General features: G+C 40.5%; 1 protein-coding gene across 2 annotated transcripts in view; it reads left to right on the forward strand.

Annotated features, from left to right (window-relative positions):
- Positions 1–14,557, forward strand: part of LAMA2 (laminin subunit alpha 2) — a 1,085,231-nt gene that overhangs the window by 49,052 nt on the left and 1,021,622 nt on the right. The window lies entirely within an intron of this gene.

Below are 14,557 nucleotides of genomic sequence, written 5' to 3' on the forward strand. Positions count from 1 at the left end.
GATTCATTTGGCAGTAAAGGTTAGTAAAATTCATAGCATATCCGATTATTTTAGAATCAATTTGCTTATCTCTACACCAAATATATTAAATGTTGAACAATGTTTGATACATTTGCTGTATCTTTGAGAGTCTTTCTATACTACTGATGTATAAGGGTAAGATTATGAGACATTTTGCACCTTTTAAAAAAGTTGCAGTTTATAAATCTGGAATGAAATCAACTTTCCCACTCACTTTTCAGAACTGGAGTGAGTGCTATAAATATGCAAAATGTCACAGATTTTTTTCATCTGTAAATAAGCCCGAGAAGTAGCAAAGCTCTATTTATGTGTATTTTTGATAAATTCCCCTTATAGTCTATAGATATCATTTTCTGGTCAAACAGTTTATGTATGGGAAAATGCTAAATATGTGATTTTCATAATAAATATAATCAGGGGCGTAAATAGAAATCATGGGGCCCCATAGTAAAACTCTGAATTGGGCCCCTCCACCCTTGCAATAAAAAGTAGAATTATTATAGCTGATCAGTTGGAGTGGGCGGTTTATTCTGATATTGATGAGAAAAAAAACTTGCAAAGTGTTTTTTGTGAGGCTTTTTTTACTTTTACTAAAATTGTATGTGTATTATGTTTATTATGTCAGCACGCAGCATCTAAAAGTGTTACAATGACAGAACTGGAACTAGCTCTAATCCTGCCAGCTGAAACAATGTGTCACCTGCATGTTATAACGGACACCAACAGGTAATGGTCCATTCAGACGTCTGCAAATGAGTCCGCATCCATTCCGCAATATCGGATCCGCATTTCCGGAGCACGGCCCCGAACTTCCGAACTTTTGCGGACGCGGCTCTACAAAAAAATAGAACATGTCCTATTCTTGTCGCCAATTGTGTGGTCTGCCGCTATTGACGGTACGCCACTTAATATAATCCTGTTCATCATCATTCCTCCATCAACATAATATTTCTAACATTCAGAAGCATTTATTAAAAATGATTCTTTCCAACGTGTATTGTATCTATAATAACTCTATTCAACAGGTCATAAAGTCCTGAATGGGATCCTTTAAGGTGGAAAATATATTTTATTGAAGCTTTGCAATATAGAAATATGCCGTTCATGGGTAGAAAGTATATGCAAAATAACTCTCAGTGAGAAAACCATCACTTTTAGGCTCCCGAGTAATGATCCTGTATATACAGTAAAAGGAATGGGGCCTGGCTCACGTTTCATTAATCTTTATACACATCAAGAGGGCTGCTTTAAGAGAGCAGCAATTCACATTTTACTGTTACGAACTGATTCCAGTAACAATAAGTTTTGCTTGTTAAACACACTGTGTAGGTCAGGCACCAAAATGTTATCTTATATGACCATTGAAGCTGAAAAAGAATGAAGGTATGCTGAAGGTATTTAGCTCTAGGTACACATCTGTTAGGCCTCATGCACACAGCCGTTGTTTTTGTCCGCATCCGAGCTGCCGTTTTTGCGGGTCGGATGCAGACCCATTTACTTCAATGGGGCCGCAAAAGATGTGGACAGCACTCGGTGTGCTGTCCGTATCCTTTGCTCCATTGCGTGGCCCCGCAAAAAAACATAACATGTCCTATTCTTGTCCGCGCTTTGCGGACAAGAATAGGCAGTTATATTAAAGGCTGTCCGTGCCGTTCTGCAAATTGCGGAACGCACATGGACGCCATCCGTGTTTTGCAGGTCCGCGGTTTGCAGACCGCAAAAAACTGAACGGTCGTGTGCATGTAGTTTTACTCTGAGCCTTGTGTATTAGTTTCATTGTATAATATTTCACAAAGGCACAAGGTAAAGGAGGGTAGAGTGCCCCGTGTGGCGGGACCATAAGCAAGCACCCTCACATATACCCAACTAACAGGGAAAAGGGGTCACACACCCTGGGTATAAAATCGCATAGAAATGGGAGAACTGTAGATTCGCCCAAAGTGACCTATAAACATATGTGTGCTGCATGCATGTTAAAGATCAATATGGTCACACATAGTTAAATTGCCCACCTGGGGTAACACGGATGGCCATCAAGTGAATACAGATGACCAAATTGTATCACATGTGGGGGTGAAGCAAGAATGCTATGTGTAAGCAGTGACACTAAAATAATAAACTAGCCATGCATGAAACAATAATTACCCATGGTATGCTGGAACCCAAGGTATGTGACCAGAGCTGCACCTCGACGCGCGTTTCGCCGAGAAAGGCTTCGTCAGGAGGTACATGTAAAAAAACATGTAACAGCTGTAAGGCCTGCATGACATGGTTTCTATTTTTCATCAGAATTGGCTTATGATTTGGTAGCCAAAAGCAGGAGTGGGTACAAAACACAGAAGACATGCAAAGATTCCATTCACATGTCATCTCTGTTTAGGATCCACTCCTGTTTTTTTTGCTTTAGCAATACTGATGGATTACTAACCAAATGCTGACCGAGTAAAGGCAGATGCTCCACAGACATGGTTATTGGGGGTTATTGTTCTGACTGATCAGAGGAAAGGAAAAATAATCAGTGACATCAACACAAACTTACTGCTGACACCCTCTCCACTCTGTCGGGGTGGCTATACTTGTATAAGCATTTAATAGAACAGGTTCTGTAGATATCTATGTGGAATCAGCTGCCAACGATGTAAAAGGAGTGTGCTTCTTCATCACGCTAACATTGACCTGTAAGGCTGAGTTCACACTTGAGTTATTTGGTCAGTTTTGGCCCTGTAACTGCCCAAATAAGTGAAGTGTGCAGTGAGTCTAAGAGTGATGCCTGGCATCTGCATGTCATACTGACTCACAGTATTGTTTCACTACCACAGTAGTGATGAGTGGCAGGGGCAATATTCGGATTCTCAATATTTTGCAAATATTTTGTAGAATATTTGTCATATATTCGCAAATTCGAGAATTTGCGATTATTTTCTTGATTGCGAAAATCGGCAATGTAATATTCGCGTAATGCGCGCGCAATACAAGTGTGGGTCACTTTTGCTACCTTTTCCAAGCTGCAAGAGGTTTTCTGAGACTGGAGAAAATAGTTGGCACGGCAGAACATTAAAAAAGGCTTTATATGGAGATAGAGTGCACCAATATATTCGCGATTGCGCTAATCGACATTAATGATGCAAATATTTTGGCGCAATATGTGAAACTTCGCATTTTAGCAGTTCTGACTACATACAGTACAGACCAAAAGTTTGGACACACCTTCTCATTCAAAGAGTTTTCTTTATTTTCATGACTATGAAAATTGTAGATTCACACTGAAGGCATCAAATCTATGAATTAACACATGTGGAATTATATACATAACAAACAAGTGTGAAACAACTGAAAATATGTCATATTCTAGGTTCTTCAAAGTAGCCACCTTTTGCTTTGATTACTGCTTTGCACACTCTTGGCATTCTCTTGATGAGCTTCAAGAGGTAGTCCCCTGAAATGGTTTTCACTTCACAGGTGTGCCCTGTCATGTTTAATAAGTGGGATTTCTTGCCTTATAAATGGGGTTGGGACCATCAGTTGTGTTGAGGGGAAGTCAGGTGGATACACAGCTGATAGTCCTACTGAATAGACTGTCAGAATTTGTATTATGGCAAGAAAAAAGCAGCTAAGTAAAGAAAAACGAGTGGCCATCATTACTTTAAGAAATGAAGGTCAGTCAGTCAGCTGAAAAATTGGGAAAACTTTGAAAGTAAGGGCTATTTGACCATGAAGGAGAGTGATGGGGTGCTGCACCAGATGACCTGGCCTCCACAGTCACCGGACCTGAACCCAATCGAGATGGTATGGGGTGAGCTGGACCGCAGAGTGAAGGCAAAAGGGCCAACAAGTGCTAAGCATCTCTGGGAACTCCTTCAAGACTGTTGGAAGACCATTTCAGGGGACTACCTCTTGAAGCTCATCAAGAGAATGCCAAGAGTGTGCAAAGCAGTAATCAAAGCAAAAGGTGGCTACTTTGAAGAACCTAGAATATGATATATTTTCAGTTGTTTCACACTTGTTAGTTATGTATATAATTCAACATGTGTTAATTCATAGTTTTGATGCCTTCATAGTCATGAAAATAAAGAAAACTCTTTGAATGAGAAGGTGTGTCCAAACTTTTGGTCTGTACTGTATTACTGATTGGTGCACTATGTATTGTTGTGACATCACAGCACTATGTCTGTAGCATGTATGTATGGATAGCAGAACCTATCACACTACCTAACTAGAGTTGATTGAACCCGAACTGCAAAGTTTGGGTTCGTATCGAACTTTGCGAGTTCGGGTACCCAAACCCGGACTTTTTCACTGAAGTTCGGGTTCGGGTTCGGTGTTCGGGTGATTTTATTATTTTCCGTTAAAACAGAATGCTAAATAAAATGTCTACTGAGGGGTTAAAAAAAAAAATAAAACTCACTTTATCCACTTGATCGTGCAGCCGGTATCTTCTTTTCTTCAGGACCTGCAAAAGGACCTGTGGTGACATCACCTCAAGTCCTGCTGAATGAAGATAGAAGGACCTGCAGTGATGTCACTGGCTGCGCGATCAAGTGAATGAGGTGAGTTTTTTTTTATTTTAAACCCCTCAGCAGACATTTTATTTAGCATTCTGTTTTAAGAACGCTATTATTTTCTGTTATAACCATGTTATAACGGAAAATAATAAAGTGAAGTTTGGGTCCCCATTGACTTAAATGGGGTCCAGATTCGGGGTGAAGTTCGGGTCATGTTCGGGTCCCGACCCAGAACTTTGACCTAAAGTTCAGCTGAACCCGGAGAACTCGATCTTCCACAGGTTTTCTCAACCCTATACCTAACACACTGCACTGCAACAGCCACACTATATCAGGATATAACCTACACTAACTATCTGTATTATATATATAAGCTATCTAACTATCTAATGTAATGAGTGGAAAGCACAGAGCACAGCAATGACACTGCTGTCTCTCTCAGAACTTTAAAAAACTGTAGAAAATGGCTGCTGGGGAGGTTCTTATATTGTAAGAGGTAGGCAACTTTCCTATTGGTTGCTAGGGATGTTGCTAAGCTAAGACAAAGACATTGCAGCCTTCTCATTGGCCCACAAGCAACAAACAGGGAGGGATCATGGGTTCAGATGAAAAAGAATCTAGAATATTCAAAAATACGAATATATATCACTATATTCTAAATATTCGCGCCCAGCACTATACCACAGCAGACTCCCTATGCGTGTTACTGCAAGGCACAGTGTTCTACACCACTCTAAAAGCTCTCTGCAGCCAGGAAATAGGCGTTTTTTAATGCAATTCGACACAAATAAATTCTGATCGATCCAAATTTTTTTGAAGAATTCGGCGAACTGACTGATTATAATTTTTTTGAAATTCGCTCATCTCTACCTATGGCCTCTGCTTAGTTCAGCCTCTGTGGCACCCAGGTTGTCTTCACTCGACTTCCATTTCTGCAATGTGTTCCTAAGTGGGTCTCATGCCACTTGGGAACATCTCACTAAAGTCAGTCATTAACTGCACCAACGCATGTGACTGTGTAGTGATTTTACATGCAGAAGTCTGGTAAAAAGAGCTCAGGAGCCACAGCAGAGTGATGAAGATCAGGTAAATATAGATCTCTTTACAGGTCCTGCTTGGGGGGACCTTTAAAATATAATCATGGACAACTCCTTTAAACATACAGTTGATTATCACACAGACAATGTCAACTAAATGTCCGTTTACTGTCAATTAAAAGTGCTTTTTCATTTCAGTATTACCCAGTGTTTTATTATTTATTTACGGGTGACATGCATTATTCCTTCTTATGTGCATAACCGTACATTTATCAGTGTTAAACCTCTTCTGCAACTTTTCCACACAAGCCTCCAATCTATCCAGATCCATCTGTAGCAGTATACTGTCCTCTTCCATGTTAATTACCTTACACAGTTTAGTGTCATCTGCAAAAGCAATATTTTACCATTCAAGCCTTCTACAAGATCATTTATAAAAATATTGGAGAGAATATGGCCCAATACTGACCGCTGAGATAACACACTGGTGACGATCCCAATCTAAAATTATATTTTAGACATTGGAAGCTTTTGTCACTTGTTTAGATTTATTGGTTGTTTTGAACATTTAGCTCTGAATACATATACACGTAACTGTTATCTGTGCAATAAAACTGTTTTAATTGCAGTCTATATCAGTTTAAACTATACAAATGTGGGTTCTATACAAAATGTGGGGCATCAGTTTCTCTGCTATTTTATACAACTAGTTTCTAAAGGTACTACTTCCATATACTAAGCCAATTAGCTAGGCATTACAAATGGATAAAATTACATGCTTTCACACTTGACCTGGATTTTCTTTAATTAAACACTTGCATCCTTGCATCCATTTAAAAATCTCATTACTTTTTAAAACTCAAATTGTTGAAAGTGTTTAGAAGCTCACCTAACTTTCCATAATTAGTTCTAAACCTACAGTACATCCTTTATCTAGACTTTATATTAAAGTATTGGTCTCTTTGTCATTCACCTCTTTGGTTCTGTGCAATTAAATACTTGAAAAGTATCAAAATTCTTGATTATTTTTAGAGATGAGCGAATCGAAGCTGATGAAGTTGAATTCATTCCGAATTTCAGGAAAAATTTGATTCTGAACAAATTCGAATTTCCTCTCGCTTCGTGGGAACGAATCACAATTTTTCCTAACATGGCCGCTACAATGGCGGCTAAAACGGTGGCTACACGTGTGAGGACATGGGGCAAGGAACTCTGAGAATAGCGGGATGACCCATAATGCCATGCATGCAGCCAATTAGCAGCCAGCCAGCCCGGTGATGTCACAGCCCTATAAATACGGCGGCCATCTCAGATTCTGCCATTCACTATCGTACTTTGTTCAGGGACAGACGTTTATTAAGGCGCTAGGGAGAGTTAAAGAAAGAACCTCATTGCGAAAAAAAAAAGCGTTTTATAATTGCAAGATAAGGATAGGGAGGAATCAGTTCACATCATCTAAGTGCAGGGACAGACCATTCAGGCGGTAGGGAGAGTGATAAAGAAAACATTGTAAAAAACAAAGCGGTTTATAAGTGCACGATTAGGATAGGGAGGAATCATTTCACAGCATCTTAGTGCAGGGACAGACGTTGCAGGGGCTAGGGAGAGTCATAAAGAAAACATCATTGGGAAAAAAAAATATGATTTACAAGTGCAGGGAAAGATTATTTGGGGATCCAAATAGCCATTATACAGCTCTGTCATTCTAGAAATTTGTTGTAGAGGTGCAAGCGTTATGTTGAAAAACTTTTAGTAGCTTATATCTGTGGAAAAATAGAAATATATACTCTGTTCACTTCTACAGCTATATATGATGAAAGCATTTAGTGCCCTATAGTACAGAACGAGAAAAATAGACGCTGTTCACATTTGGTGTTATTTGCTCTAAAACATCTATTGTTAGTTCGGTACAATACGAGAAAAATAGACACAAGCGTTTCTTGTAATACTTCTAGAGAAAAAGAGAAAAATATAAGCCGTTCACATTTGGTGTTATTTGCGCTAAAAGCGTTTCTTGTCATATTTCTAAATAAAAATAAAAAAATACACGCTGTTCACATTTAGTGTTATTTGCGCTATAAGCGTTTTTTGGTCATATTTCTAGAGAAAAAGAGAAAAATACAAGCCGTTCACATTTGGTGTTATTTGAGCTAAAAGCATTTCTTGTAATATTTCTAGAGAAAGAGAGAAAAATACACATAGAAACATAGAATGTGTCTGCAGAAAAGAACCGTTTGGCCCATCTAGTCTGCCCAATATACTGAATACTATGAATAGCCCCTGGCCCTATCTCATATGGAGGATGGCCTTATGCCTATCCCATGCATGCTTAAACTCCTTCACTGTATTTGCAGCTACCACTTCTGCAGGAAGGCTATTCCATGTATCCACTACTCTCTCAGTAAAGTAATACTTCCTGATATTACTTTTAAACCTTTGCCCCTCTAATTTAAAACTATGTCCTCTTGTAGCAGTTTTTCTTCTTTTAAATATTCTCTCCTCTTTTACCTTGTTGATTCCCTTTATATATTTAAAAGTTTCTATCATATCCCCTCTGTCTCGTCTTTCTTCCAAGCTATACATGTTAAAATCCTTTAATCTTTCCTGGTAAGTTTTATCCTGCAATCCATGTACTAGTTTAGTAGCTCTTCTCTGAACTCTCTCCAAAGTATCAATATCCACGCTGTTCACATTTGGTGTTATTTGCACTATAAGCGTTTCTTGTCATATTTCTAGAGAAAAAGAGAAAAATACAAGCCGTTCACATTTGGTGTTATTTGCGCTATATGCGTTTCTTGTCTTATTTCTAGAGAAAAAAAACTATATATAAGTCGTTCACATTTGGTGTTATTTGCGCTAAAAGCGTTTCTTGTCGTATTTCTAAAGAAAAAGAGAAAAATACACGCCGTTCACATTTGGTGTTATTTGAGATAAAAGTTTCTCGTGTCATACTTTTAGAGAAAAAATACAAGCAGTTCACATTTGACGTTATTTGGGCTTAAAGCGTTTCTTGTCATATTTCTAGAGAAAAAGAGAAAAATACATGCCGTTCACATTTGGTGTTTTTGCTCTAAAAACATCTAATGTCAATTCAGTACAAAATGAAAAAAATAGACACTGTTCCTATTAGGTGTTATTTGCGCTGAAAGCGTTTCTTGTCATATTTCTAAAGAAAAAGAGAAAAATACACTCTGTTCACATTTGGTGTTATTTGCGCTATTAGCGTTTTTTTGTCATATTTCTAGAGAAAAATACAAGCCGTTCACATTTGGTGTTATTTGAGCTAAAAGCATTTCTTGTAATATTTCTAGAGAAAGAGAGAAAAATACACATAGAAACATAGAATGTGTCTGCAGAAAAGAACCGTTTGGCCCATCTAGTCTGCCAATATACTAAATACTATGAATAGCCCCTGGACCTATCTTATATGAAGGATGGCCTTATGCCTATCCCATGCATGCTTAAACTCCTTCACTGTATTTGCAGCTACCACTTCTGCAGGAAGGCAATTCCATGCATCCACTACTCTCTCAGTAAAGTAATACTTCCTGATATTACTTTTAAACCTTTGCCCCTCTAATTTAAAACTATGTCCTCTTGTAGCAGTTTTTCTTCTTTTAAATATTCTCTCCTCTTTTACCTTGTTGATTCCCTTTATGTATTTAAAAGTTTCGATCATATCCCCTCTGTCTCGTCTTTCTTCCAAGCTATATTGTACTGTACATGTTAAGGTCCTTTAATCTTTCCTGGTAAGTTTTATCCTGCAATCCATGTACTAGTTTAGTAGCTCTTCTTAGAACTCTCTCCAAAGTATCAATATCCACGCCGTTCACATTTGGTGTTATTTGCGCTATCAGCGATTTTTGTCCTATTTCTAGAGAAAAAGAGAAAAATACAAGCCGTTCACATTTGGTGTTATTTGCGCTATAAGCATTTTTTGTCATATTTCTAAAGAAAAAGAGAAAAATACACGCCGTTCACATTTGGTGTTATTTGCGCTATAAGCATTTTTTGTCATATTTCTAAAGAAAAAGAGAAAAATACACGCCGTTTACATTTGGTGTTATTTGCGCTATAAGCATTTTTTGTCATATTTCTAGAGAAAAGAGAAAAAATACAAGCAGTTCACATTTGGAGTTATTAGTGCTAAAAGCGTTTCTTGTCATATTTCTAGAGAAAAAGAGAAAAATACAAGCTGTTCACTTTTGGTGTTATTTGCGCTATAAGCGTTTCTTGTAATACTTATAGAGAAAAAGAGAAAAATACATGCCGTTCACATTTGGTGTTATTTGCGCTATAAGTGTTTCTTGTCATATTTCTAGAGAAAAAGAGAAAAATACACGCTATTCACATTTGGCGTTACTTGCGTTAAAAGCATTTCTTGTCATATTTCTAGAGAAAAAGAAAAATACAAGCCGTTCACATTTGGTGTTATTTGCGATATAAGAGTTTTTTGTCATATTTCTAGAGAAAAAGAGAAAAATACAAGCCGTTAACATTTGGTGTTATTTGCGCTAAAAGCATTTTTTGTCATATTTCTAAAGAAAAAGAGAAAAATACACGCCGTTCACATTTGGTGTTATTTGCGCTATAAGCATTTTTTGTCATATTTCTAGAGAAAAAGAGAAAAAATACAAGCAGTTCACATTTGGAGTTATTTGCGCTAAAAGCGTTTCTTGTCATATTTCTAGAGAAAAAGACAAAAATACAAGCTGTTCACATTTGGTGTTATTTGCTCTATAAGCGTTTCTTGTCATATTTCTAGAGAAAAAGAGAAAAATACACGCTATTCACATTTGGTGTTACTTGCGCTAAAAGAATTTCTTGTCATATTTCTAGAGAAAAAAGAAAAATACATGCTGTTCACATTTGGTGTTATTTGTGCAAAAATAATGTTGTTGCCTATTTCAGTACAATACCAGAAATATATACTCAGTTCACATTTGCTGTTATTTGCAAAGAAAAAATTTAGTGGCCTATTTCAGTGCAAAAAGAACAATATATTTGTCGCTTTTAGGGGTGTTTTAATTTCCGTTTCATTTGTTTAATTCAGCTACAAGTATGTCAGGCATGAAAGTTTCTGGTGCAAGCAGAGGTCGCAGCAGAGTAAGGGGTCGTGGCAGCAGAAGTCGCAGCGAGAGGCCTGAGCTCCCAGTGTCATCTAGCGGTCGTGTTTTGACCAGCAACCCAGCGGTTCTTGATTGGTTAACTTGATCATCCACGTCATCCCAAGTGACAAAAGACACCCCCAGCCAACAGTCGGTGGGTTCGTCAGACAAAACCCTTAGTTGGCATAGCCCTGTGCCCTCACCTGTCCTCAACCTGCCTCTGTCCTTTTCTGTTCCCTCAGGACAGCCAGCAGCTACTGCCCAGCCAAGATCTGGAGGAGACATCCGCTGCTTCCTCCACTTGGCAGGCAAGTAGTGATGGGGAGTTTGGCACGGGAGCTTGTGCTGTGAGTGGTCAGTCTCCTGACCTAGAAGCCGTTGAGGAGTACATAAGTGATGTGCAGACACTAATTGATGATGCTGAAGCCAATCACACTTGGGAGCCGGGTGCAGAAGGGGCTTTATCATCTTCAGGAGAAGAGGGTGGCAGCTTGCCCGTGAGGCAGCGGCGGAGCTAGCAAGGTGGTAGAATGGCTGGGAGTCAGCAAGGTGGCAGCAGTGGGAGGTCAGGAGCCAAACATGCCCGGGGAAGACCACCTGCTTTGCAGCAGCCTACTTGCCCGGAAAGTAGTGGTGCATGGGTTCACGGAGGCAGGGGTGGTAGCAATCAGTCATTGCTGACTGTTAGGGGAAAAAATCACCTACTCGGCGGTGTGGCAGTTTTTTTTCAAAGCACCAGAGTAGGTGAACTTGGCCATATGTCGCATCTGTGGGCAGAAGGTGAAGCTTTGCCAGCGTTGGCACTACGGGCGTGCGTCAACAAATGCAGCGTCGCCATACAGTGGCCTGGGAGAACCGTGGGTCCGATGTCGTGGTCCAGCCTGCCGCAGTAACCGCTACATCACCCAGTGGCATGCACCCAGTTTTAGCTAGTCAAGGCTCCACCACCTCAGCCGAAGGGAGCTGTCTGTCAATCCCATATTCTGCTGGTCCAGATGCTCCTACTCCAATTTCTCGTCAGTCATTCCGTCAGCAATCGATCACTGAAGTGATTGCCAAGAGACAACAGTATGCGTGTACGCACCCAGTGGCACAGAAGCTGAACGTGCTTCTGTCCGAGTTGCTGGTGCTTCAGTCCCTCCCTTTCCAAGTGGTGGACTCTGCACCTTTCAGAGAACTGATGGCTTGTGCTGAGACGAGGTGGAGAGTCCCAAGCCATCATTTCTTTGCGAAAAAAACAGTACCAGCCCTGCACACACATGTAGAACAGAAGGTAGGCCAGTACTTGAGCCTGCCGGTGTCTGCCAAAGTGCGTGAATGTGGTTCCTGCAGAGCCACACCAGCAACTTGGACAGGTCACGGCACTTCCTCTGCCACGTTGACACGCCGTTGGTTCTGTGGCAATGTACGCCTCTGCCTCCTCATCCTCCACCATGTCCTCAGCCTCCACTGCAGGGACAAGTCAGAGTGCCCCTCCAGCATACCACATGTGCAGGGCTTGGCGGTGTCACGCTGTTCTGTACCTGGTTTGCCTTGACGAACGGAGTCACACAGGGCAGGAACTGCTCCGTGTGATGCATCTAGAAATCGAATCCTGGCTTTCTCTGCGACAACTCAAAATTGAAACTATGGCGACCGACAATGGGAAGAATATTGTGTTGGCGCTGCGTCAAGGAAGGCTGAGCCATCCGCCCTGCATGGCACATGTGTTCAATCTGGTTGTCCAGTGGTTCCTGACATCTTTAAGAGATCCTAAAAATGGCCAGAAAACTTTGCATGCACTTCAGCCACTCGTATACCACAAAGCGCACCCTCCTTGAGTTGCAGCGGCAGAACGGCATCCACCAACATAGGCTGCTCTGCGACATTTCCACCTGTTGGAATTCCACTAGAGATGGCCTTGCAAAGAAAAAAAGGGGGTCAGTCAGCACATCCCAATGCGCAGGTGCACGTTGCTATGGCTGAAAACACAACATAGAACAAAACATACAATGTAACAGCTCTCTGCAAACCAAATAAAGTACAAAAAAAGCATTATGATTGCTAATGCTATGCTTATAAATTAGAGATGCTTGGCAGGTCTGTAAGACAGGAACCTAACAATAAATTCTACCTGTTATGTGCCATGATGGCTACCATACCATTCAGGAAGTGTAGGTTCCACGTGCATGCTGGGCCCACTTTAATTTTTATCATCTTTGGTGCCAAAATGGCCTCCATTATAGCCAGGGAATGCAGGTCCCAACATGCATGCTGAGCCCACAGAGATCGCCGTGTGGCAGACGGGCTCAAATAATTTTGTATAAAATGCATTTGCCAAAGGTTGTTTCACGGCAAAACTTTGCTTGTTCACGGTTCGCCAAAAGGGCAAACATATGGCGATGTCCGCCGGCATCATATTCTTTTACCCATAACACATCCATCAGGTGGTACAGGACAGCCAATTGAGACATTTCCGAACATGGACATATCCCCCTACCTTATAAATAAACCTGATCTGGCTGCCATTTTACATTCTGTCTTTTGCCAGTGTAGGGAGAGGTTGCTGTGTGGAACAGGGCAGACTGTTAGGGACACCAAATGCTAGCTAACAGGGCCATAAAAGTCCTTTTAAGGACTGGTATAGGTTTGCTATCGATAGGTGTGACTTACTGAGGGATGTAATATACTTATAATATACTTTCTAACATATAAAGTATATTATAGTGCATTTGTATTGTGCAGCAGTTGTGTGCGGTTCTGCTGCGATACTGCAGCTACACAGAGGGACAAACGATTATGGAACAAATAATTTCTACTGGTGTGATATACCAGTTGTCCACCCCAAAAAAAATGATTGAAGCAGGGGTGTTATATAACAATTATATACCAATTATATAGTGAATTTAGGTAGTGCAGTATTTGTTTGCGGTTTTGCTGCGTTACCGCAGCTACAGATAGTGACAAACACCATTGGAAGGAATAATTTCTACTGGTGTGATATACCAGTTGCCCCACAAAAAAACTGATTGAAGCAGGGGTGTTATATAACAATTATATACTTTCTATATAGTGCATTTGGTTAGTGCAGCATTGGCTTGCAGTTTTGCTGTGTTGCCTCAACTACAGATAGCGACAAACTACATTGCAACTAATAATTTCTACTGGTGCGAAATACCAGTTGCCCCCCCCCCCCCAAAAAAAACTGATTGAAGCAGGGGTGTGATATACCAATAATATACTTTCTATATAGTGCATTTAGGTAGTGCAGCATTGGCTTGCGGTTTAGCTGCATTACTTCAGCTACACAGAGTGACAAACGCCATTGAAACAAATAATTTCTACTGGTGCGATATACCAGTTGCCCCCCCAAAAAATGTATTAAAGCAGAGATGTTATATACCAATTATATACTTTCTATATAGTGCATTTAGGTAATGCAGCATTTGTTTGCAGTTTAGCTGTGTTACCTGAGCTACAGATAGTGACAAACGACATTGGAATAAATAATTTATACTGGTGTGATATACAGGCAGAGGCAGGCCATTCTGCAGGGGTGGTAGGGATCGGGCAGGTGCACCAGACCTGAGCTTAAGTGGGAAGTTGCAGAAGGTGCGTGCGATTTCGTCAAAGGATGCACCAGACTTGGTTGAGTGGCTAACTCAGCCTTCCGCTTCTGCACCCTCTTCATCATCTCTATCTGCACCCTCTTCACTCTCTGCTGTGTGCACCCCCAAAGACACCACCACCACCACCACCGTATCCCCTCCGCTCGACTCAGAGGAATTATTTTGACATCCATTATAAGACCTTACCGATGCGCAGCCATTTTTGGCATCGGATCAGGAAGAGTAGGTATCAACGGTCGCCAACTAGCAGTCTGACGACAGTACCCAGATCAGCCCAAGTA

Source organism: Bufo bufo, chromosome 4, assembly GCF_905171765.1.
Source record: "Bufo bufo chromosome 4, aBufBuf1.1, whole genome shotgun sequence".
Lineage (NCBI taxonomy): Eukaryota > Metazoa > Chordata > Amphibia > Anura > Bufonidae > Bufo > Bufo bufo.